Below are 26,111 nucleotides of genomic sequence, written 5' to 3'. Positions count from 1 at the left end.
CTTGAACCCCCAAAGCAGAGGTTGCGGCGGGGAGCCGAGATCGCGCCATTGCACTTCAGCATGGGCAGCAAAACCGAAACTCCATCTCAAAAATAAACAAACAAATAAATAAAGTGATAAACATCCGAGGGGCTGCAATTAAAGCATGCAGGAGCTGAAAGAAAGGACGGATCACTTCTGTTTGAAGGTTTCAAGAAGACTTCTTAGATAGACATTATTTGAACTACACCTTGAAGAAAGCAGTAGGATGCGGTAGAAAAATCCCAGGGGACCAGGAGCCCAGAGATTATCTCTAGGCTCAGTTATGTCCTAATTAACTGTGTGATCTTAGGTAAGTCAGGCTCCAGGCCTCACTCTCTTTATCAATTGGGTAACAGAAGCAAAGAAGAACTAAATGTCTAGGCTGGGAGACCAATAAAAGCAAAAGCACGGGGTAGATTGATATGTGTAGAGGAAATCAAATAGTCTACTTAATAATGAAGTGTAGCCATAGTACAACTATCTTATAACTTGTACTTGGGCATTATATAATTCTTGAACAACCCAAAAAATGTGTATATAAAAATGAAAAGTCACCATCACAAAAAACAAAAGCTAGATTTTGGTAATGTCTTGATAGTTTAGATCAGATATGAGAAGCAAAGCAGATAGAATGGAAGTGATTGTATTTGCATTTAAATATGGTTGTGAAGTGGAGCTGGAGAATAACTACTATTTTGGTTCCCTTTGGGAAAAGGCTGTCATTCATGAAATTATGAGCAAGTGCCACACTTCAGGAAACAATAAATAAAATTACAGGACATTTCTGAGGGGGAAGAAAAGCAAGCTAGAATTTGAAGCTGAGAAATCACTATCGAACAGGTAGTTAAAAGGATAAAGCTAACATGAAAAGAGTAAAGCCAAGAACATGGGAGTTAAAATGAAATGTGATCGTGTGTGGAATGTGGAGTCCCTTGTTAAAAAGCAGACAGAAAAATAGTGCATAAAATACCAGCTCAGCAGGTTTGTCGATCTTTATCTCTGGAGCGAACATGAATATACATACAGAAATATTTGCATTTTGCAGCTGTACCAAAGCATCTGTCAGTAGATCCATTATCATTTTCTTGTGTATATATTTTCATATCCACATAGAAACATTTGAGTAGGTAAAAAATATATGCTCTGTGTGTTCAAATATACTAAAATATTTACTTAATGGTTAGAATAAAAAGTTCCTAGTAATTGTTTTTCTAACCCCACAGCTTCCTACTAGCTAAGGGCACATTTTTTAGTTCTTCCTTTTTTTCTCTAAAATCCTGAAAATAAGATCCAATACAGCCAGGTGCAGTGGCTCATGCCTGTAATCCCAGCACTTTGGGAGGGTGAGGCGGACGGATCACCTGAGGTCAGGAGTTTGAGACTAGCCTGGCCAACATGGTGAAACTCCATTTCTACTAAAACTGCAAAAATTAGCCAGGCATGGGGGGTGCCTGTAATTCCAGCTACGTGGGAGGCTGAGGCAGGAGAATCGCTTGAACCCGGGAGGCAGAGGTTGCAGTTAGCCGAGATCATGCCACTGCATTCCAGCCTGGGTGACAGAGTGAGACTCTGTCTCAAAAAAAAAAAAAAAAAAAATCCAATATAGCTAAGACACATAGCTATTATAGAGATATGTGATCACCTATCCATCCAAGTTTTTTAAATAGTCTTAAGTGCTATTCCCTCGAAGATATGTAGAATTTGCTTTAAAAATAAATATGAGTTGGGCATGATGGCTCACATCCATAATCCCAGAACTTTGAGAGGCTGAGGTGGAAGGATGGCTTGAGGTCAGGAGTTCAAGACCAGCCTGGGAAACATAGTGAGACCCGCCCCCCACCCTATCTCTCCAAAAACATTTTTAAAAAATTGACCAGGCATGCTGGTACATGCCTGTAGTTTCAGCTCCTTGGGAGACTGAGGCAGGCAGATTGCTTGAGCCCGGGAGTTCGAGGCTTCAGTGAGCTATGATGGTACCACTGCACCCAACCTGGGCAACAGAATGAGACTCCATCTCAAAAAATAATAAACAAATAAATAAGTATTCTTGTTTATAGTGCAATGATCTGTGATTTTGTAAATGTGTGGGTGCAATTGTATCTCTTTATGATTCCTAATATAGTTTATTTGTGCTCTTTTGTTTCTTTATCAGTCTTATTAAAGATTGGGTAATCAAACTGGATTTTTTTCTTAAAACTAACTTTCATTTGTATTTATTTACTCTATTTTATGACTTTGGTTTCTATTTCAGCCTTTTTTGCCCTTATTTTTACTGATGCCTTCTGTTATGGGTCAAATTGTGCCCCCTGCCCAAAGACAGCTTGAAGTTTCAATCTCCGGTACTTCAGAATGTGACTTTATTTGGCAACAGGGTCATTGCAGATGCAATTAGCTAAGTTCAGATGAGGTCATAGTGGAGTAGGCTGGGCCTCTAATCCAACAAGACTGGTGTCCTTAAAAGAAGAGGGAAATATGGACACAGACATAGACACAGAGGAAGATGATGTGAAGACACACAGGGAAAATATCATGTAAAGACAGGCTTGGAGTGGTGCACCTACAAGGTGAGGAACATCTGAAGCTGCCAGAAGTTGTGAGAGAGGCATGGAGTATTTCCTTTCCTAGCGCCTTCAGAGGGAGCACGGCCCTGCCTGTACTGATAACGATGGTTCAACTTACAATTTTTCAACTATACAATGCTTTAAAAGCAATTCAGTAGAAACTATACTTCAAGTAACCATGCAACCATTCAATTTTTCACTTTCAGTACAGTATTCAATAAACTACATGAGATATTGAAAAATAGGCTTTGTATTAGATGATTTTGTCCAAGGTAGGCTAATGTATGTGTTCTGAGCACATTTAATTTAGGCTAGGCTAAGCTGTGATGTTTGGTAAGTTAGGTGTATTCAATGCATTTTTTTTTTTTTTGAGGTGGCGTTTCACTCCTGTCTCCCAGGCTGGAGTGCAATGGCACAATCTCGGCTCACTGCAAACTCCGCCTCCCGGGTACACACGATTCTCCTGCCTCAGCCTCCCAAGTAGCTAGGACCACAGGCGTGTGCCACCACACCCAGCTGATTTTTGTATTTTTAGTAGAGACGGAGTTTCAACATGTTGATCAGGCTGGTCTCTGGTCTTGAACTCCTGACCTCTGGTGATCTGCCCACTTCGTCCTCCCAAAGTGTTGGGATTACAGGTGTTAGCCACCAGGCCCAGCCTGATTTGGGGTTTTAAAAAATTCGTTCTCACTTTGGGAGGCCAAGGTGGGTGAATCACTTGAGGTCAGGAGTTCAAGACCAGACTGATCAACATAGTAAAACCCCATCTGTACTAAAAATACAAAAATTAGCCGGGTGTCGTGGCGCGTGCCTGTAATCTCAGCTACTTGGGAGGCTGAGGCAGAAGAATCGCTTGATCCTGGTGGGCTGGAGGTTGCAGTGAGCCTAGATCATGCCATTGCACTCCAACCTGTGTGACAGAGTGAGACTCTGTCTGGAAAAAAAAAATCATTCTGATAATCTCTTTTTGAAAGTCAATGTTTGACATGTTTATGGTTGCTGAGGCTAATGATAATGTTTCAACTTATTTTTAATTTTCCTTTTTTTTGTCTTATGTTTATCATTCTTTGCTTATTTTTTCCTTTTTCCTTCCTTCTGTTGTGTTGAAAACATTTTCTATAGTCTTTTTTTTTCCTGCTGTTACTTTAGGAGCCAGACATGGTATCTTATTTATTTTAGTAGTTGTCCTCATAGTGTTAACTTGCATACTTAACAATTCCATATTCTAAGAACATCTAAATTATTAAATATTCCTCTTCTTTTTCCTTTCTAGAGTAGGAGAAGCCTGCCTTGCCTCTGGCTTCAAGTAGTGATAATTCAATTAATATTCAATCAATATTCAATTAATATTTTTTGGGGGGGCATAGTCTCACTCTGTTGCCCAGGCTTGTGGGCAGTGGCATGATCTTGAGTTTAAGCAATTCTCCTGTCTCAGCCTCTCGAGTAGCTGAGATTACAGGTGTGCGCCACCACGCGCAACTAATTTTTGTATTTTCGGTAGAGACGGTGTTTTGCCATGTTGGCAAGACTGGTCTCGAACTCCTGGCCTCAAGTGATCCGCCTGCCTTGGCCTCCCAAAGTGCTGAGATTACAGGCATGAGCCACTGTGCCCAGCCACAGTTAATTTTTTTATCTACTTTTTTTTTTTATAAAATAGTAAACATTTTTCAAAAATAAAAAAGATGTGGAAAATGTCATTTCTTAACCCCTGGATTCTGGAATTTTCTAATGATTATTTTTACCAAGTAAATAAGCCCAGGAGTAAATGAAATGTGGTTTACTGCTTGTGCTTCCTGGAATTTCTTGCAGCCAACACAGAATTACAGCATCTCAGAGTTGGAAGGAATTCTTCATATGACCACGTTGATTTTTTTTTTCCTGTTGGTCTGCATCAAATTTGTGAAGGTTAGTGACTAAAAGGCTAAGACTTTAGAGAGTCAAGTGGCAAAGGTAGAAGCCCATTTCAAAAGAAGTTCAGACACCCAGCTGGTTCCTCTGAGGATAACTTATTTTCATGAAAACTTTCTGATGAGACCAGAGAGCAGAGAAGTCCATTTCCCTTTCAGCTTATTACAAATGGAGTCATATTGTCAGTGGCATGCTGTTACATGTTTACAACCAGCTCTCCAAAAACAAAACAAAACAAAACAAACAAACAAACAAAAAAACCATAGCAGTGGTTGCTAACTTCCATAGTGGAAATACTCCCACCACGGCTACCAACGTGTCATCACTAAATACAGAATTGGGAAAAGACGCCCACATAGATTCTCTGCGCTGATGGAAGTCAGTTTCAGCACACTACTGCAACAATACCAAATACAGTAGACACATTCCCAACCTCAACTTAACCTCTCAGAAGCATTAGGCATAGTTGCTTGCACCGTTATTGAAACACTCTCCCCTTGGTCTTTTTGTCACCATGCTGTCCTCTCCTTTCTCCTATGTCCAGGCTAATCTAAGTCTCACAGCTAACCCTATCTCCTTTCCTCTGCCTCTATGTATTAGAGACCACTTGGCACTCCTTCTGGAGCCTGTTTCTTTCTTCTCTCTACACTCTCCCCCAAGTAATCTTATTCAGTCCTGTAGCTTTATTTTTATTTCATTTTATGTTATTTTATTTTTTGAGACAGAGTCTTGCTCTGTCGCCCAGGCTGGAGTGCAGTGGTGTGATCTTGGCTCACTGCAACCTCCACCTCCTGGGTTCAAGCAATTCTCCTGCCTCAGCTTCCTGAGTAGCTGGGATTACAGGCACGAGCCACCATGCCCAGCTAATTTTTGTATTTTTAGTAGAGACGGAGTTTTTCCGTGTTGGCTAGGCTGGTCTTGAACTTCTGACCGCAAGTAATCCGCCCATTTCCGCCTCCCAAAGTGTTGGGATTACAGGAGTGAGCCACTGTGCCCAGCCCAGTTCTGTGGGTTTAAATATCACCAAAATGCTGTTAACGCCCACATTTTAATCTCCAGTCCAGGCCTTTTGTTCTGACCTCCAGGCTTGTGTAGCCAATTGCCTACTCACATATCTCAGAGGCAACTCAAATTTAACTTGTCCAAACCTGAACTCTTGATCTTCCTCCTCCCATCTTCCTTATGTAAATATATGTTACTACCATCTGTTCATTTGCTAAAGCCACAAACCTAGGAGTCATCTTTTCAAATGCCCTCTCCTTTGCTTATAACAGCCAGCCCATTACCAAATACTACTGATTCCACTTTCAAAATATTTCTCAAGTCTTTTCCTATTTCTCCATCTCCAAGTCCTTATTCCCTCTCAAATAGACTACTGCAACTCAGTTGCTACGCACCATCCCATACTCTTTTCCTGCCCCTCCCTCTTATGCTCACTATGGTGGCCAGAGAGATCTTTGAAACATAGTTTAAGCCTTGATAAAGATCCTTATATGGTTAGTGACTTAAAGGATCAGACTTCCGAGAGTCCTGTGGCAAAGGCAAAAGCCTACTTCAAAGGAAGTTCAGATACCCACCTGGTTCCTCTGAAGAGAATTTATTTTCGTGAAAAATGTTCTGAAAACTTTCTGGTGGGACCAGAGTGTGGAGAAGCCCATTTCCCTCCTCTCATATAAGTAGAAGTCCTTATATGGACTGCAAGCATCCGCATGATCAAATTTAAGTTTAAATCTCCAACCTCATCTCCTACCATGCTCCTCACTTACTACACTCTAGCCACATTAAGCTGTTTTCGGTTCTTAACCATGCAAACACCATCTTATCTTGGATCTTTCACATATGCAATTCATTTTCCTGAAATGCTGCGTGTACCCCATCCTACAACTTTCCACCTAAACCTCGCCTTTCTGACACTTACTCATCCTGATGGTCTCGGCTCATCATTTATTCAAAGAGGCCTTTCTTGGTCTCCCAATCAAAATCTAGTCCTCTTTTGTAGTCTGTCATGGTTTTCCATTTATTTTCCTCATAGCGCTTAATATGGCTTATAATTCTAAGTACTGATTGTGCTTGTTTAATGTCTATCTTCCTCCCTTAGACTACAGGCTCCATGGCTGCAAGGATCATGTCTGTTATATTCATTGCATACCCAAGGCCTATCTTACAATAAGTGCTCAATAAACATTTGCTGAATGAAGTAATAAATAAACAAATGAATGAAACTTCAGATTTTCACATAAGTCCTTTTAGGTTATACATTTGGGACATATATAAAGGGGAGGTTGGAGTGGCTGTTGGCATTGAAGCCTTAGAATGCTGTGATAGAAAAAAAATTATAGTTCCTTTAATGAGAGGACTGTTATAGCACTATAAAATGGAATGATTTGTTCTGAAAAGGAATCCTAGAAAACAAACCAAAGAAAACAATGAACTTTTCCAAGGACTAAAATTCAAAACAAATGATCAAGTAATAATATAATCACCAAGTAGATTCATTTTATGAAAAGAAGTGCTGAAGGAGAACTCTAGCATAGAGGTCAGACAATACGCTCTGGAGTTAGAGTTGATTCTGTCACTTAAATAGCTGTGTGAACTTGAACAAATTTCTTAGCCTCTCATTTCCTTCCTCTCTAAATCAGGGACATTAATATCACTGACTTCTTAAGGTTTTTGTGAGATAATGCATCAAAAACATATTTTATCACTGAAGTCTCTCTACCTTTAGTTAATTTCTCTGAGCTCCAGTATTTTTATTTATAAAACAATGGATTTGTGCTTGACTTCTCTTAAGAGCCTCCAGTGCAAAGACCCTTTTTAGTCTATGTAGTTGGATGTTCCCAAAGTCATCCCTACTCTCAGTTAACTAGATGAAGGGCACCGCACTGTAAGGGTCCCCTGTGGTGCACCTGGGCAGGAACAGGGTGTATTGGGCACTGTTTTGTAAGGAGACTGCTTGTCTGGTGTGCCCTTACCCAGTACAATGAGTTTTAGAATCAACTTTTAAAAATGTTTTAAAAATATTTATGGATTTTTTTCTTTTCAAGAATAGTACATACTAGTAAGTATACTCCATTAGAGTAGGGGCTATACCATCTCCCTTTTCTCTTTCATTTAGTTAATTTTCTTAAATAGACTTTATTTTTTAGAGCAGTTTAGGTTCATAGCAAAAATGAGTGGAGGTCGGGCACGGTGCCTCACGCCTGTAATCCCAGCACTTTAGGAGGCCAGGGCAGGTGAACTGCTGGACCCTAGGAATTTGAGACTAGCCTAGGCAGCATAGCAAGATCTTGTCTCTACTAAACATCAAAAAAATTAGCTGGGCATGGTGGCACTTGCCTGTAATCCCAGCTACTTGGGAGGCTGAGGCGGGAGGATCGCTTGAGCCCAGGAGGTCGAGGCTGCAATGAGCTGTGATTGAGCCACTGCACTTCAGCCTGAGTGAGATCCTATCTCAAAAAAAAAAAAAAAAAAAAAAAACTGGAATAGATAGAGTTCCCATATATCTTCTATCCCTGCACATGCATAGCCTTTCCTGCTATCAACATCTTCCACCAGATTGATACATTTCTTACAACTGATGCATCTACATTGACATATCACTATGACACAAAGTCCAGAGTTTACATTAGGGTTCACTCTTGGTATCTTACATTCTATGGGTTTGAAAAAAATGTGTGATTACTTCCACCATTATAGTGTCATACAGAGCAGTTTCACTGCTCTAAAAATCCTTCGCGTTCTGTGTCTTATCCCTCCCTCCCCAACAATGATCAATGATTTTTTACTGTCTCCATAGTTTTGCCTTTTCCAAAATGTCATGTGGTTGGAATTATACAGCCTATAGCCATTCAGATTGGCTTCTTTCACTTAGTAGCATGCACTTAACTTTCCTCCATGTCTTTTCCTGGTTTGTTAGCTTATTTCCTTCTAGTACTGAATAATATCCCATTGTCCGGATGTACCAGTTTATTTATCCATTCATCTACCAAATGACATTTCGTTGCCTCTGAATTTCTGCAACTATGAATAACTCAACACCTGTGTGCAGGTTTTGTGTGGACATAATTTTTTTAACTCGCTTGGGTAAATACCAAGGAGTGTGAGTGCTGGACTGTATGTTAAGAATATGTTGCATTTTGTAAGAAACTGCCAAACTGTCTTCCAAAGTGGCTGAAACATTTTGCATTCCCACCAGCAAAGAGTGAGCCTTTCTGTTGCTCCACATCCTCATCAGCATTTGGTGTTGTCAGTGTTCTGGGTTTTGGCCATTCTAATAGGTGTGTAGTGGTGTCTCTTTGTTTAAATTTGCATTTCCCTGATGAGGTATGATGTTGACCATCTTTTCATAGGCTTCTTTGCCATCTGTGTATCTCCCATGGTGAGGTGCCTGTTAAGATCTTTGGTTCATGGCCGGGCGCGGTGGCTCACACCTGTAATCCCAGCACTTTGGGAGGCCAAGGTGGGCGGATCATGAGGTCAGGAGATCCAGACCATCCTGGCTAACACGGTGAAACCCTGTCTCCACTAAAAATACAAAAAAAAAAAAATTAGCCAGGCATGGTGTCGGGCTCCTGTAGTCCCAGCTACTCGGGAGGCTGGGGCAGAAGAATGGCGTGAACCTGGGAGGCGGAGCTTGCGGTGAGCCAAGATGGCACCACTGCACTCCGGCCTGGGCAACAGAGTGAGACTTTGTCTCAAAAAAAAAAAGATCTTTCGTGCATTTTTTTTTTTTTTGAGACGGAGTTTCACTCTTGTTGCCCAGGATGGAATGCAATGGCATGATCTCAGCTCACTTCAACCTCCACCTCCCGGGTTCAAGTGATTCTCCTGCCTCAGCCTCCTGAGTAGCTGGGATTATAGGCATGTGCCACCATGCCCAGGTAATTTTTTTTTTTTTTTTTTTTTTTTTTTTATCAGTAGAGGCAGCGTTTCACCATGCTGGTAAGGCTGGTCTCAAACTCTTGACCTCCGGTGATCCACCTGCCTTGGCCTCCCAAATTGCTGGGATTACAGGTGTGAGCCACCACACCCAGGCCTTTGGCTAATTTTTTGATGGGGTTTAGCGTTTTCTTATTTTAAAAAAACAATTGTTTAATTTAATAATTTTTACTATATTCAGAGTTTTGCACCCATCGACAGCCCACAATCAATTTTAGAATTTTTTTTATCTCCAAAAGGAAACCCATACTCATCAGAAGAAACTCATCATTCTCCCCCTCCCAGCCCCAGGCAACCATTAATCTACAGTTGACCTTGGAGCAAGATGGGGCTTAAGGGCACTGATCCCTTGTGAAGCCGCAGATCTATGTATAGCTTTGGACTCCCCCCAAATTGAACTACTAATAGCCTACTGTTGACTGGAAGCCTTACTGATAATAATTGATTAACATATATGTATTTTTACAGTAATTAGAGAAAATAAAATTTTATTAAGAAAATCATAAGGAAGATAAAATATATTTACTATTCATTAAGTGGAAGTGAATCAAAATAAAGGGATCATCATGGCAAGTGGGAGGCAGAACTAGATTGCAGCTCTGACTTGGATGGACAGAGCAGCATGCAGAGGCTAGCATCGTGAATTTTAGCTCCAGAAATTTTAGACCATCTTGGGTAACATGGTGAAACCTCGTCTCTACTAAAAAATACAAAAAATTAGCCGGGCGTGGTGGCAGGTGCCTGTAGTCCCAGCTACTCGGGAGGCTGAGGCAGGAGAATGGCGTGAACCCAGGAGGTGGAGCTTACAGTGAGCCAAGATCACACCACTGTACTCCAGCCTGGGAGACAGAGTGAGACTCCATCTCAAAAAAAAAAAAAAAAAAAAAAGAAAGAAAAGAAAAGAATCTGAACGACAGCCTTCAGCCCTAGACCTTCCCTCTGACAGAGCCTACCCAAATGAGAAGGAACCAGAAAACCAACTCTGGTAATATGACAAGATATTACCTAAATGCCCCACTTAAATGATACAGAACTGCAGAATGGATAAGAACTCACCAAACATCTGCTGCCTTCAAGAGACTCGCCTAACACAGAAGGACTCACATAAAGAGGTGGAAAATGGCATTTCATGCAAATGGACACCAAAAGTGAGCAAGGGTAGCTATTCTTATATAAGACAAAACGAACTTTAAAGCAATAGCAGTTAAAAAAGACAAAGAGGGACATTATATAATGATAAAAGGCCTTGTCCAACAGGAAAATATCACAATCCTAAACATATATGCATCTAACACTGGAGCTCCCAAATTTATAAAACAGTTACTACTAGACATAAGAAATGAGATAGATAGCAACATAATAATAGTGGGAGACTTCAATACTCCACTGACAGCACTAGACAGGTCATCAAGACAGAAAGTCAACAAAGAAACAATGGATTTAAACTATACCTTGGAACAAATGGACTTCACAGATATATAGAGAACATTTCATCCAACAACCACAGAATACACATTCTATTCAACAGCACATGGAACTTTCTCCAAGATACACCATATGATAGGCCACAAAATGAGCCTCAATAAATTTAAGAAAATTGAAATTATATCAAGCATTCTCTCAGACCACAGTGGAATAAAACTGGAAGCCAATTTCAAAATGAACCTTCAAAACCATGCAAATACATGGAAATTAAATAAGCTGCTCCTGAATGAGCATTGGGTCAAAAGCGAAATCAAGAGGGAAATTTTAAAAATTCTTTGAACTGAACGACAATAATGACACAACCTATCAAAACCCCTGGGATACAGCAAAGGCGGTGCTAAGAGGAAACTTCATAGCCCTAAACACTTATATTAAAAAGACTGAAAGAGCACAAACCAACATTCTAAGGTCATACCTCAAGGAACTAGAGAAACAAGAACAAACCAAACCCAAACCCAGAAGAAGAAAGGAAATAAGCAAGATCAGAGCAGAACCTAATGAAATTGAAACAAACAAAATGCAAACAAACAAAAAAATGAAACAAAAAGCTGGTTCTTTGAAAAGATAAATAACATTGATAGACCATTAGCAAGATTAACCAAGAAAAGAAGAGAGAAAATCCAAATAACCTCAATAAAAAATGAAATGGGAGATATTACAGCTGACACCACTTAAATACAAAAGATCACTCAAGACTACTATGAACACCTTTATGCGCATAAACTAGAAAACCTAGAAGAGCAATTGTGAATGGGAGTTCACTCATGATTTGGCTCTCTGTTTGTCTGTTATTGATGTATAAGAATGCTTGTGATTTTTGCACGTTGATTTTGTATCCTGAGACTTTGCTGAAGTTGCTTATCAGTTTAAGGAGATTTTGGGCTGAGACAATGGGGTTTTCTAGATATACTATCATGTCATAATAATAAAAGAAAAAAAAAAGTAGATAATAGGAAAGAAAAAAAAACTAGAAAAAAAAAAAAAAAAGAAAACCTAGAAGAGGCTGGACGCAGTGGCTCACACCTGTAATCCCAGCACTTTGGGAGGCTGAGGTGGGTGGATCACGAGGTCAGGAGTTCAAGACCAGCCTGGCTAATATGGTGAAACCCCATCTCTACCAAAAATACAAAAATTAGCCAGGCGTGGTGGCGCACGCCTGTAGTCCCACCTACGCAGGAGGCTGAGGCAGGAGAATCGCTTGAACCCAGGAGGTGGGAGTTGCAGTGAGCTGAGATTGTGCCATTGTACTCCAGTCTGGGTGACAGAGCGAGACTCCATCTCAAAAAAAAAAAAAAGAAAAGGAAAAGAATAAGAAAACCTAGAAGAGGTGGATGAATTTCTGGAAAAATACAACCCTCCTAGCTTAAATCAGGAAGAATTAGATACCCTGAACAAACCAATAACAAGCAGCAAGACTGAAATGGTAATTTAAAAATTACCAACAAAAAAAAGCCCAGGACCGGATGGATTTTCAGTAGAATTCTACTAGACATTCAAAGAGGAATTGGTACCAATCCTTTTGACACTATTCCACAAGATAGGGAAAAAAGGAACCCTCCCTAATTCATTCTATGCAGCCAGCATCACCCTAACTCCAAAACCAAGAAAGGACACAACCAAAAAAGAAAACTACAGACCGATATCCCTGATGAACATAGATGCTAGAATCCTTAAAAAAATGCTAGCTAATTGAATCCAGCAACATATCAAAAAGGTAATCCACCATGACCAAGTGGGTTTTATACCAGGGATGTAGGGCAGGGGTGGTTTAACATATGCAAGTCAATAAATGTGATATACTATGTAAACAGAATTAAAAACAAAAATCACATGATCATCTCAATAGATAGAGAAGAAGCATTCAACAAAATCCAAGCATCCCTTTATGATCAAAACTCTCAGCAAAATTGACATACAAGGGACATACCTAAATGTAACAAAAGTTATCTATGACAAACCCACAGCCAACATAATACTGAATGGGGAAAAGTTGAAAGCATTCCCTCTGGGAACTGGAACAAGACAAGGATGCCCACTCTCACCACTCCTCTTTAACGTAGTACTGGAAGTCCTGGCCAGAGCAATCAGATAAGAAAGAAATAAAGGGCATCCAAATCAGTAAAGAGGAAGTCAAACTGTCACTGTTTGCTGACGCTATGATCATTTACCTCAGAAACCCTAAAGACTCCTTCAGAAAGCTCCTAGAACTGATAAAAGAATTCAACCAAGTTTCTGGATTGAAGATTAATGTACACAAATCAGTAGCTCTTCTATACACAAACAGCGACCAGAGAATCAAATCAAGAACTCAACACCCTTTATAATAGCTGCAAAAAAATTAAAATACTTAGGAATATACCTAATCAAGGAGGCAAAAGACCTCTACAAGGAAAACTACAAAACACTGCTGAAAGAAATCATAGATGTCACAAACAAATACAAACACATCCCATGCTCATGGATGGGTATAATCAATATTGTGAAAATGACCATACTGCCAAAAGCAGTCTACAAATTCAACAAAATCCCCGTCAAAATACCACCATCATTCTTCATAGAATTAGAAAAAACAACTCTAAAATTCATATGGAACCAAAAAAGAACCTGCATAGCCAAAGCAAGACTAAACACAAAGGACAAATCTAGAGGCATCACACTACCTGACTTCAAACTATACTATAAGGCCATAATCACCAAAACAGCATGCTACTGGTATAAAAATAGGCACACAGATCAATGCAACAGAATAGAGAACCCAGAAATAAACCCAAATACCTACAGCCAATTGATCATTGACAAAGCAAACAAAAACATAAAGTGAGGAGGCCAGGCGTGGTGGCTCACGCCTGTAATCCCAGCACTTTGGGAGGCCGAGGTGGGTGGATCATGAGGTCAGGAGATCAAGACCGTCCTGGCTAACACAGTGAAACCCTGCCTCTACTAAATATACAAAAAATTATCCGGGAGTGGTGGCGGGCGCCTGTAGTCCTAGCTACTCAGGAGGCTGAGGCAGGAGAATGGCGTGAACCCAGGAGGCAGAGCTTGCAGTGAGCTGAGATCACACCACTGCACTCCAGCCTGGGTGACAGAGCGAGATTCCATCTCAAAACAAACAAACAAAAACAACAACAACAACAACAAAAACCATCACCACCACCACCAACAAAAAACATAAAGTTAGGAAAGGACACCCTTTTCAACAAATGGTGCTGGAATAATTGGCTAGCCATATGTAGGAGAATGAAACTGGATCCTCATCTCTCAGCTTATACAAAAATCAACTCAAGATGGATTAAGGACTTAAATCTAAGACCTGAAACTATAAAAATTCTAGAAGATAACATTAGAAAAACCCTTCTAGACATTGGTTTAGGCAAGGGCTTGATGACCAAGAACCCAAAAGCAAATGCAATAAAAACAAAGATAAATAGTTGAGACCTAATTAAACTAATGAGGTTTTGTATGGCAAAAGGAACAGCCAGCAGAGTAAACAGACAACCCACAGAGTGGGAGAAAATCTTCACAATCTATACATCTGACAAAGGACTAATATCCAGAATCTACAATGAACTCAATCAAATCTGCAAGAAAAAAATAAACAATCCCATGAAAAAGTGGGCTAAGGACATGAATAGACAATTCTCAAAAGAAGATATATAAATGGCCAACAAACGTATGAAAAAATGCTCAACATCACTAATGATCAGGGAAATGCAAATCAAAACCACAATGCAATACCACCTTACTCCTACAAGAATGGCCATAATCAAAAAAATAAAAAAACAGTAGATGTTGGTGTGGATGCGGTGATCAGACAACACTTCTACACTGCTGGTGGGAATGAAAACTAGTACAGCCACTAGGGAAAACAGTGTGGAGATTCCTTAAAGAACTAAAAGTAGAACTACCATTTGATCCAGCAGTCCCACTACTGGATATCTACCCAGAGGAAAAGGATTCATTATATGAAAAAGATACTTGTACATGCATGTTTATAGTAGCACAATTTGCAATTGCAAAATCATGGAACCAACCCAAATGCCAGTCAATTGAGTGGATAAAGAAACTGTGGTGTGTATATATATATATATATATATATATATATATATATATATATATATATATAAATGCTGTTAATTCATTCCTTTTTATGGCTGAGTAGTATTCCATTGTGTGTATATATATATATGTGTATATATATATACACAAAATACATATATATATACATATATATATATATACACAATGGAATACTACTCAGCCATAAAAAGGAATGAATTAACAGCATTTGCAGTGACCTGGATGAGCTTGGAGACTATTAGTCTAAGTGAAGTAACTCAGGAATGGAAAACCAAACACTGTATGTTTTCACTGATATGTGGGAACTAAGATATGAGGACGCAAAGGCATAAGAATAATACAATAGACTTCGGGGACTTGTGGGGAAGGGTGGGATGGGGAAGAGGGATAAAAGACTACAAATAGGGTGCAGTGCATACTGCTTGGGTGATGCGTGCACCAAAATCTCACAAATCACCATTAAAGAACTTGCTCATGTAACCAAACACCACCTGTACCCCAATAACCTATGGAAAAATAAAAAAATAAAAAATAAAATGCAAGTGAATAATCATAAAGGTATTCATCCTCATTGTCCTCTCATTGAGAAGGCTGAGGAGGAAAAGAAAGAGGAGGGGTTGAGTTTTATTGTCCCAGGGGTGGTAGAGGCAGAAGAAAATCCACATAGGTGGACTCATGTAGTTCAAATCTATGTTGTTCAAGAGTCAACTTAGACAGAGTTCTTTCTGTCTCTATGAATCTGTCTATTCTGGGCATTTCATATAAATAGAATAATGCCATATGTGGTCTTTTGTGACTGGCTTCTTTCACGTAGCATAATGTTTTCAAGGTTCATACATATTGTAACATGATCAGGACTTTTTTATTGCTGAACAGTATAAACAGTATAAACAGTATAAACAGTATTGTATAGAATCAGCCTGTTGTGGGGCTTCTTAGCGTCCATAATCACATGAGCCAATCTTCCTAATAAATCCTCTCTCATCTACCTATCTACCTACCCTATTTTCATTCATTCATTCATTCATTCATTCATTCATCTAACAGCTTTTTAACTAGACTTTCCTCTTATCTGCTAATTTTCACTCACCTTCAACCTCACTTTAAGAAGAACCTCGTTACCAATTCCTAAGACTTTGGGAGTTATTCAGTGTAAGTTAGGCTGTTCGCAGCTTCCCAACCACTGCTATACAATTTGACACCCTCAGGTCTTCTAATTCAGTTATCATTTGTCTGAGTGCTTTCCACCATTCAAAATTTTGTTTTTGCTTTCTCCTCTCCTCTTTGTCCTTCTGGTTTATGTCTTTTTTGTGTTTCAAAATCTGTTTAATTACTCTTGAGAATAAGAGTTAATGCATGCATTTTACCTGCATCTTTAACTAAAATTTCTAGTATCAATCTCTAATAATAAGAGATGGCTTTAACCTGATTTTATAAAATCAATACAAATAGTGTAAAATTACTGTGCTAACATCATAGAAAACCATAAACAGTTAACTAAACAGATACATGCATACATGAAGCTATAAATGACACACAATGTGGCTCTGGTTTTCATTTTAGACAAGCATGTTGGACAGAAATCTCTCTCTCTTGGTCCTTCTTAATCCTTCCATTGTCATCTACTGATTTTTTTCTGTCACACACATTGCCCCATATCCCACACCTTCCTCTATCAGTAAGTCCTCTTCCTGGTATTAAGAATTTTATATAGGCATACTTGAGAGATATTGCAGGTTCGGTTCCAGACCACTGCAATGAGGCTAATATCACAATAAAGTGATTCATATGAACGTTTTTGTTCCCCAGTGCATATAAAAGTTATGTTTATACTATACTGTAGTCTATTAAGTGTGCAATAGCATTATGTCTAAAAAATGTACATACTTTAAAAGAACTTTATTGCTAAAAAATGTTAATGATAGGCTGGGTGCGGTGGCTCACGCCTGTAATCCCAGCATTTTGGGAGGCCAAGGCAGGCAGATCACGAGGTCAGGAGATCGAGACCATCCTGTCTAACACGGTGAAAGTCCGTCTGTGCTAAAAATACAAAAAATTAGCCAGGTGTGGTGGCACTCAGCTGTAGTCCCAGCTACTTGGAGGCCAAAGGAGGGGAATCGCTTGAACCTGGGAGGCGTAGGTTGCAGTGAGCTGAGATTGCACCACTGCACTTCAGCCTAGGTGACAGAGTGAGACTCTGTCTCAAAAAAAAAAAAAAAATTGCTAATGATAATCAAGTCTTCAACAAGTTATAATCTTGCTGGTGAAGGGTCTTGACATTGACGGCTGCTGATTGATCAGGGTGGTTGTTGCTGGGGGTTAGCATGTATATTCTTGGGGTTCTTCAAAGAGATAGAACCAATAGGGTAGATAGATAGGTAGATGAGAGGGGATTTATTAGGAAGATTGACTCACGTGATTATGGACGCCAAGAAGCCCCACAACAGGCTGACTGCAAGCTGGAGACTCTGAGATGCTGGTAGCATGGCTCAGTCCAAGTCTAAAGACCTCAGAACCAGGGAAGCGGGTGGTGTAACTCTAGTGTGAAGTCAGAGGCCTGAGAACAGGGGAAGCCATTGGTTTTAGTCCTGGAGTCCAAAGACTGGAGAGCCTGAAGTTGTTGTCCAAGGATAGGAGAGGAAGAGTGTATTCCAGCTCCAGCAGACAGCACAACATAACTGCCTTTTTCTGTTTTGTTTTCTCCAGGCCCCTGGAAGATTGGATGGTGCCTGCCTATACGAAGGGCGGATCTTCCCCTCCTCGTCCACTCAGACTCACATGCCAATCTCCTCTAGAAACACCCTTGCAGACACACCCCAAAATAACACTTTTAGAGGTTTGTATATTTCCTTAAATTAGTCAAGTTGACACTTGAAATTAACCATCATCACAGGGTGGCTGTGACCATTTCTTTTTTTTAACCAGTTCAGAATTCATCTTTATCTTCTACCTGCCTCATCAGTGTAAGTTTAAAGTCATGATTTTTTTAGACATTTATACTTGTGTACATAAACAAACAAACTCAAATTGGATGACAACTGATTTTTTTAAAGTCTGGGTAGAGAAAGAAGCAATCATTTTGAACTAAAATCTGTCTATGTTTTTTTAATTACTATTCAACTTGCTATTGTTTAGCAAGAAGCAAAGTTTCCATAGTGTTCATCTCAAATCTTACTGCTTTACAACTGTGGTACACCTTCCATTAAAAATCAAAAGATGAAGCCGTCAATCCAGTGATTAATTTGACATAGCTTTCATTGGGAAAGGGCAGCTGGGGGTGGGGGTCGGGGCATTGGCAAAGAGACCAATAGACAAAAAGGTAACTTAAACAATTAAACATACAATGGTTTTATTTTTAAAAGAGAGAGAGAGAGAAGTGTTACTTTCAACAATTGGAAAAAAGCACTGAAAGCCCATGGGTCAAGCCATAGACAAAACCATGTTCTATCTTAAGTAGGTTCTTTTTTCCCTCCCTCTCTTTTCTTCTTTTCTTTTTCTTTTCTTTTTTCCTTCTCTTCTCTCCTCCTCTCCTCCTTTCCTCCTCTTCTCTCCTTTTCTTAAAAGCTCTCCCCAAGCCATCATCACTTTTAAGCCTCCCCAGATGCCTTCATCCCCAGATTTCTTCAGCGGGGGCTTGTAGATGTTTTCTTTTCTGGTGGGCTTTCTGGTTCCTCATCTTCCTTGGGAGAAGGAATCTTTTCCTTTGATGGCTTTGAAGCTGTGGGGCGACCCACATTCCCTTTGCCTTTAACTGGACTTGGCGTCACTGTAGCCTTTAGCCTAGGTTTGGACATTTTTTTTCTTTTCTCTTCTCTCAGGTTTGGACTTCTTAACCATCTTTTTGTTTTTCTTTTTTGAATTGCCATAGTCACTATTGTCATCATCTTCCATCAGGAAATCTTCATTGCTGCTGGAATTCTCCTGGAAGGGTGCCTCATCCCCTTCTTGTTCTTCCTCATGCCCACATCTTCCATGAACTCTGTTTGGAAGCTGCTTTAGATACTGCCTGCTGTGCTGGCGTACATTTTTATGATCTTCATTTTCATCTTCATTATCCTCTGCTCAGTGAAAATCATCCTTCTTTGTCTTCAGATCTTTTTCTTCTGAGTCCTCACTATCTTCCTGTGAATTCTTTCCAGATTGCCTTATTTTTAGCTTCTAGGGGAGATGATCAAATTTTCTTAGTGATAGGGCCCAAATCTCTTCCATAATCTTCATTTGCATCACCAGATTCCTGAAACTGTGAGTAATCAACAAACCTTCCTAGTTCTGAAGAGTCGCGACATGTTCTCTGTCGAAACAAGACAGTCGAGAAGCCAAAGACCAGGACACCCTCAACCCGTGCACTTGGTGGCCACCCCCTACTCCTAACTTCAGCCGAACCCTGAGCTGCTGGCTTCTCAAACTCTGCTACTCTTTGGTTTAGAGGAGCCCCTGCTCCCCCTTCTCTTCAAAATGCGACCATTTCTTAAAGTAAGACAATGAAGTTTGCTGCATCGATTGACTCTTCTTTTCATGAAAGATTTCTCTGCAGCATGCAAAGCTATTTGATGGCATTTTACTCACAGTAAAACTTCTTTCAAAATTGAAGTCAATCTCTCCAACCCTGCTGCTGCTTTAACAACTAGGTTTATGTAATATTTTAAATCTTTTGTTGTCATTTCAATAATATTCACAGTGTCTTCATCAGGAGTAGTTTCCATCTCAAGAAACCACTTTCTTTGCTCATCCATAAGAGGCAACTCCTCATCCATTAAACTTTTATCATGAGATTGCAGCAATTCAGTCACATCTTCAGGCTCCACTATTAATTCTAGTTCTCTTACACTTTCTACTACATCTGCAGTGACTTCCTCCACTGAAGTCTTAAAGTCCTCAAAGTCATCTATGAGGGTTGGAATCAACTTCTTCCAAACTCCTGTTAACATGGATATGTTCTCGCATGAATCATGAATGTTCTCAATGGCATCTAGAATGGTGAATCCTTTCCAGAAGGTTTTCAACTGACTGTGCGCATATCTATCAGAGAAATCACTATCTATGGTCACTATAGCCTTACAAAATGCATTTATTGGCTGGGCGCAATGGCTCATGCCTGTAATCCCAGCACTGTGGGAGGCCGAGGTGGGTGGATCACCTGAGGTCAGGAGTTTGAGACAAGCCTGGCCAACATGGTGAAACCCTGTCTATACTAAAAATACAAAAATTAGTCGGGCGTGGTGGTGGGTGTCTGTAATCCCAGCTACTCGGGAGACTGAGGCAGAAGGATTGCTTGAACCCGGGAGGTGGAGGTTGCAGTGAGCCAAGATCGTGCCATTGTACTCCAGCCTGGGCAACAAGAGTGAAACTCCATCTCAAAAAAAAAAAAAAGTATTTTTTAAACAATAAGACTTGAAAGCCAAAATTATACCTTGATGCATGAGCTGCAGGATGGATGTTGTGTTTGCATGAATACATTAATCTCCTGTATAGCTCCATCAGAGTTCTTGGATGACCAGGTACATTATCAATGAGCAGGTAAATTTTGAAAGGAATCTTTTTTTTCTGAGCAGTAGTTCTCAATGGTGGGCTTAAACTATTCGGTAAACCATGCTGTATCCGGTTTACTGGATGTTCTATCATCCCGGCTCTGCTGTTCCATTTGTAGAGCACAGGCAGAGTAGATTTCACATAATTCTTCAGGGCCCTGGAACTTGCAGAATGGCAAATGAGCATTGGCTTCAACTTAAAGTCACTAGCTGCATTAGCCCCTAGCAAAACAATCAGACTGTCCTTTGAAGCTTTGAAGCCAGGCATTGACTTCTCTCTAGCTACGAAAGTTCTAGATGACATTATCTTCCAATAGAAAAGATTTAATCCATGTAGAAAATCTGTTGTTCATTAATTATCTCAGCTAGATCTTCTGTGTCACTTGCTGCAGCTTCTCCATCAGTACTTGCTGCTTCACCTGGCACTTTCGTGTTATGAAGACAGTTTTTTCCTTAAACCTGATGAACCAACCTCTGCTAGCTTCAAACATTTTTCTGTAGCTTCCTCACCTCTCTCAGCCTTCAGAGAATTGAGGTGCATTAGGGCCTTGCTCTGGATTGGGTTTTGGCCTAAGGAAATGTTATGGCTGGTTTGATCTACCCAGACCACTAAAACTTTCTCTATTTCAGCAACAAGACTGTTTCATTTTCTTATTCATGTGTCCCATGGAGAGGTTCTTTTAATTTCCTTCAAGAATTTTCCTTTGCATTCACAACTTTCCTAACTGTTGGGAACAAGAGGACTAGATTTCAGCCTATCTCAGCTTTCAACATGCCTTCCTTACTAAGCATAATCATTGCTAGTTTTTTATGTAAAGTGAGAGATGTGCCTGTAATCCCAGCACTTTGGGAAGCTGAGACAGGCAGATTGCTTGAGCCCAGGAGTTCGAGACCAGCCTGGGCAACATGGCAAAACCCTGTCTCTACCAAAAAATACAAATATTAGCCAGGCATGGTGGTGCTTGCCTGTAATCTCAGCTACTCAGGAGGCTGAGGTGGGAGGATTTCTTAAGCCCTGGAGGCAGAGGTTGCAGTGAGCTGAGATGGCACCACTGCACTCCAGCCTAGGTGACAGAGCAAGGCCCTGGCTCAAAAATTAAATAAAGTGAGCAGGGTGTGGTGACTCATGCTTGTAATCCCAGCACTTTGGGAGGCTGAGGCAGGTGGATCACCTGAGGTCAGGAGTTCGAGACCAGTCTGGCCAACATGGTGAAACCCTGTCTCTACTAAAAATACAAAAATTAGGCGGGTGTGGTGGCTTATGCCTGTAATCCCAGCTACTCAAAAGGCTGAGGCAGGAGAATCACTTGAACCGGGAGGTGGAGGTTGCAGAGAGCCAAGATCACGCCACTGCACTCCAGACTGGGCAACAGAGTGAGGTTCCGTCTCAAAAGAAATTAAATAAATAAATAAAGTGAGAGATGTGCAACTCTTTTACTTGAACTCTTAAGAGGCCACTGTAGGGTTACTAATTGACCTAATTTTAATATTGTTGTATCTCAGGGAATAGGGAGGACCCTGAGGAGAGAGAGAGAAATGGGGGAACAGCCAGTCAGTGGGAGGAGCCGGTTGGTGGGGCAATCAGAGCACACACTTTTATTGATCAAGTTCACCTTCTTATATGGGTGCTGCCCATGACTCCCCAAAACAATTACAACAGTAACATAGAAGATCACTGATCACAGATCAGTATAACAGAAATAATAATGATGAAAAAGTTTGAAATATTGTGAGAATTACTGAAATGTGACACAGAGACCATGAAATGAGCACATGCTGTTAGAAAAATGTCAAAGATAGGCTGGGGCATGGTGGCTCATACCTGTCACCCCAGCACTTTGGGAGGCCAAGGTAAGAGGATCACTTGAGCCCAGAAGTTCAAGACAGTCTGGGAAACATAGTGAGAGCCTCATCCCTTAAAAAAGAAAGTTAAACCAGGTATGTCTTTAATTGCAGAGCATTCCCAATCACTCAGCCCACCACTGCTCCTTTAAGAAGGCTCTTTGTGATGTTCTGTGGTTCTAGCTCTGCACATTCCCAGTTTCCTCTTGAATGATTCTACCTTCCACTGAAACATAGCAAGATCTGCTTAAGATCCTATAAAAATGACTTTGGCATGTGCCCTTTGCCTGGGAACAGCTTTTTCAGTTGCTGCTGCTGCTGCTGTGTAATATGTTAGGTTACATGGACTACCTGTTTTTTGTTAAAGAGAATGACTTCCAAGTTCAATAGGTGCTTCTTGAAAATATAGTTCCCCGTGATGCAATAATTATTGATTCTGTTATTTCCTAATTCTTGTTCTTATTTATGTGACATATGACATGTAACTGAGACACAGTTCCTATATTTTATATTTGTTGTTTGTTCCACAATCTTTTCATAGATAGGATTAGGTTGAACATTACCCTGTTCTATCTGAATTATATGTAATATGCTATAAATTTGAATAATCCACGGTAAGATGATTTTAAGCTTAACTCTGCCCCAGCAGGTGATAATTATTTTAGAAGAGCATTCTGCATCTAGTCACTCCGCATAGTGTTCACTCTTGGTTTGAAGTCACACCTCATGCCTGTGGTTCAGCATCTTTGGGCCTCAATGTCTTAGAAAAACTTAGCTTAGTGGACTGGATTTACAGACCTGGGGAGGACATGGAAATTTCAAGTTTCTCATCCAGAATCTTCTTCCAACTTGCTGTGTGGCCTTACACGCGTCATTTCATACTCACTTGATCATTTCTTCATTTCAGCATGGAAACAGAGCCCATTAGCTTCTCAAGGGCATTGTAAGAAAGGGGAGAGCAATGGTCAAAAAGGAAACAAACTGAAAAATATCAAGATCCCCTCAACAGTTCTGACCTCTGGTGAAAAAAGGAACAAGGCGGTACCGGAAAACCCAGCATGTATATAGCCAAAACCAAAGACTTGTTGTTATAAAGAAAAGGGAACAATGTCTGATTTTAACATTCACATATTCCAAACCACAGTCTTCCAGGTCTCTCTCCCGCAGCCAAGGCTGATGGTAGCAGCCAGGTCTAGAGGAAAGTTTCCAGAAAGCAGATTTTGGCAAAGGTTGCCTTTAAACCTGCAGAGAATACAATTCCAGTTTTTGGGGTTTTTTTTTCTTGAGGACATTTTCATTCCTTTTTGCCACAGAATTTCATGGACTATGTTTATCTTTCCTTTTCAGGTCATACTATATAGACTTTTCACAGTCAGATGTGAGGAGCAGACATATTTCTTGAGTGTTTTTTCTTTCTTTCCTTACAAAATTCTTTCAACTTGGAGGTGGAGCCAAACTCTAAGATTATATTTTCAGAGAATCATTTTTCTTATGTGATCATTAAATTACTTCAGAGAAAGAATGAGATATTAAAGTCCACTCTCTGCTTTGAGAAGAGGCTCGCATGTGCCAAGTGAAAGGAATAATTATTGATTTTAATTATATTCCCTGGACAAATGGCCCCTGTCGCCCAGAGTCCTGGCACCCGGAGATGGCAGTGAGCCCTGGGTCTGTTTAGGATAGTTTTGTAAACAAAAAAAGAAAGCCACTGCAAGTGCACTGGTTTTAGAGGAATGTCCAAGAAAATTGCCCTCCTTCTCCTCACAACATGTCATTACAGAAAAATAGAAGTCCCTGCATTCCAATCTGATTTTCATTTAACTCTGCAAGCCTGTAAATTTTGCCATGAGGTAAGGGGCTGATTCAGAGCTCCAGAATCCTTTTGGTGCCACAGACACTATTTCAAAATGGATATGCTTTTGGGTTTCTTAGTGTTATTCTGCTAGGGTCATGGAATAAATGGGGCTCTGTCTGAGGAGAACTCCCAGTCCTGGTAAACAAGAACCAGGATGCCTGGTGGTCAAAGTAGCTGCCTCGCGTTTTAAAGGTTAGGAGTTCAAATCTTGTGGGTTTGAGCTTGGGTTAAAGTATGCACGTATCTAGGTTGAAGAAGCAATAACGTTGCACAACGGAATCTGGCTTACCCATATCTAATTTCTGGCTACAATTAATTAAATACATACTTCCTATGGAATTCTTTACCTTGTAGATCATGGACAAAGTGTCCACATTCCAGAGGGCACAGGAAAGCTTTACTTTCCAAGCTTCCTGGGCTGTACAGTGTATATAGACTTGAATTCTACCACATAGGCATGGGGTTCATATTTGTCACATTCCTTAAATTCTGATAGACCTATAGCCCCAGGCCTCCTTTCTCCTCTTAATTTTCTTTTCTCCTGATTTCCCAGGGAGATAATAATTTACAGGTTTTTGTTTTATATATGTATATATATATATATATATATTTTTTTTTTTTTTTTAAAAAACAGAGTCTTGCTCTGTCATCCAGGCTGGAGTGCAGGGGCGCCATCTTGGTTCACTGCAACCTCCAACTCCCTGGTTCAAGCTATTCTCCTGCTGCAGCCTCCCAGGTAGCTGGGATTACAGGCATGTCCACCTAATTTTTGTATTTTTAGTAGAGACAGGGTTTTACCATGTTGGCCAGGCTGGTCTTCAACTCCTGGCCTCAAGTGATATGCCCACCTCGGCCTCCCAAAGTACTGGGATTATAGACATGAGCCACCATGCTCAGCCTAATTTACAGTTTTAAAGACACGTGTTTTGCACAGATTTCCCATTGGAAATAGGCCCCATTGATAGAAAATATAACCTGTATTAGGGCCTATAATTGTAGTGGTCTAATCTTTGTAATGCTTTGTTTTCCTATAGCATTTCAATGTTTATGAAACATATATATCTCTTTTTACCCTTAGTGTCTTTGAGGAAGGTAAATATTGTTCCCATTTTGTGGATAAGAAAAATGAGAACCAGAGCAATTAAGGGCTTGTCCAAAAGTACTCAACCAGTTAATGTCAGAGCTGGTACTTGAACTCAGGCCTCTACAACTCTAAATGTTTTCAATGATAGTAGAATCGCCTCTAATGGCAAAACATTGTAGAATCATGTTGATGTTTCAGATTGTGTTGCCAGTCGTACTTCATTGAGCTATGCTTGGTAATGCCACTGCCATCTGGGAAAGAAAATAGATGCTAAAGTTCTCCATAGATGCTGAACACTCAGAAAGTGCCAATAGTTGCATCGATTTGATTATATCTGCTACCTCATTCCCTCTGAAACACCTGCAAATAAAGGAAAATAACTAAACCATTGTGCCCCCATCTAAGAATGCCTGAAATCAGAAATATCCCAGCATTGTGACCTGAAGTTGCCTCAGAAGGAAGTTCTGTTTTTTAAATTAGGACTCTAGCCATTTTTTTTCCAGTAGCTCTTATTGCCAGTGGGCTTTGAGCAAATAGTTCCCAGGAAAGCTGTCTATACCTACATGACATGAAGATAATAATGATACCTGCTTCCTGTCTACCTGGCAAGTGTGTTCGGAAAAGCAACAAGATAATGTCTGTCATGTGCTTTGAATGCCTAGAAAGAAAGATAGGGTTTATGAGCAAGGGTGTAATTATATTGAGTCAGCCATGATATCACTGTCTATATTATACATATGTGGTTGTTGCCTAAGACACTGCTAAGTATAATTTGGCTCTCATATTTGATGTTTTAAGGACATGATCAT

The 26,111-nt window shown here is 40.2% G+C and overlaps 1 long non-coding RNA gene and 1 pseudogene across 1 annotated transcript; one reads left to right on the top strand and one right to left on the bottom strand.

Moving 5' to 3' along the window:
- The first annotated feature begins 2,434 nt into the window (after nucleotides 1-2,434).
- Nucleotides 2,435-25,679, top strand: LOC134739989 (uncharacterized). Its single transcript, XR_010127154.1, has 4 exons — nucleotides 2,435-2,585; nucleotides 4,392-4,487; nucleotides 17,700-17,829; nucleotides 25,297-25,679. It is a non-coding gene; the product is annotated as an uncharacterized LOC134739989 (long non-coding RNA).
- Nucleotides 18,118-19,279, bottom strand: LOC129034148 (nuclear ubiquitous casein and cyclin-dependent kinase substrate 1-like; annotated as a pseudogene).
- Nucleotides 25,680-26,111: the final 432 nt, after the last annotated feature.

Source organism: Pongo pygmaeus, chromosome 1 (genome assembly GCF_028885625.2).
Source record: "Pongo pygmaeus isolate AG05252 chromosome 1, NHGRI_mPonPyg2-v2.0_pri, whole genome shotgun sequence".
NCBI classification, from domain to species: Eukaryota; Metazoa; Chordata; class Mammalia; order Primates; family Hominidae; genus Pongo; species Pongo pygmaeus.
Note: the sequence above shows the minus strand (reverse complement) of the source record. Positions and strands in the feature narration are given on the sequence as shown.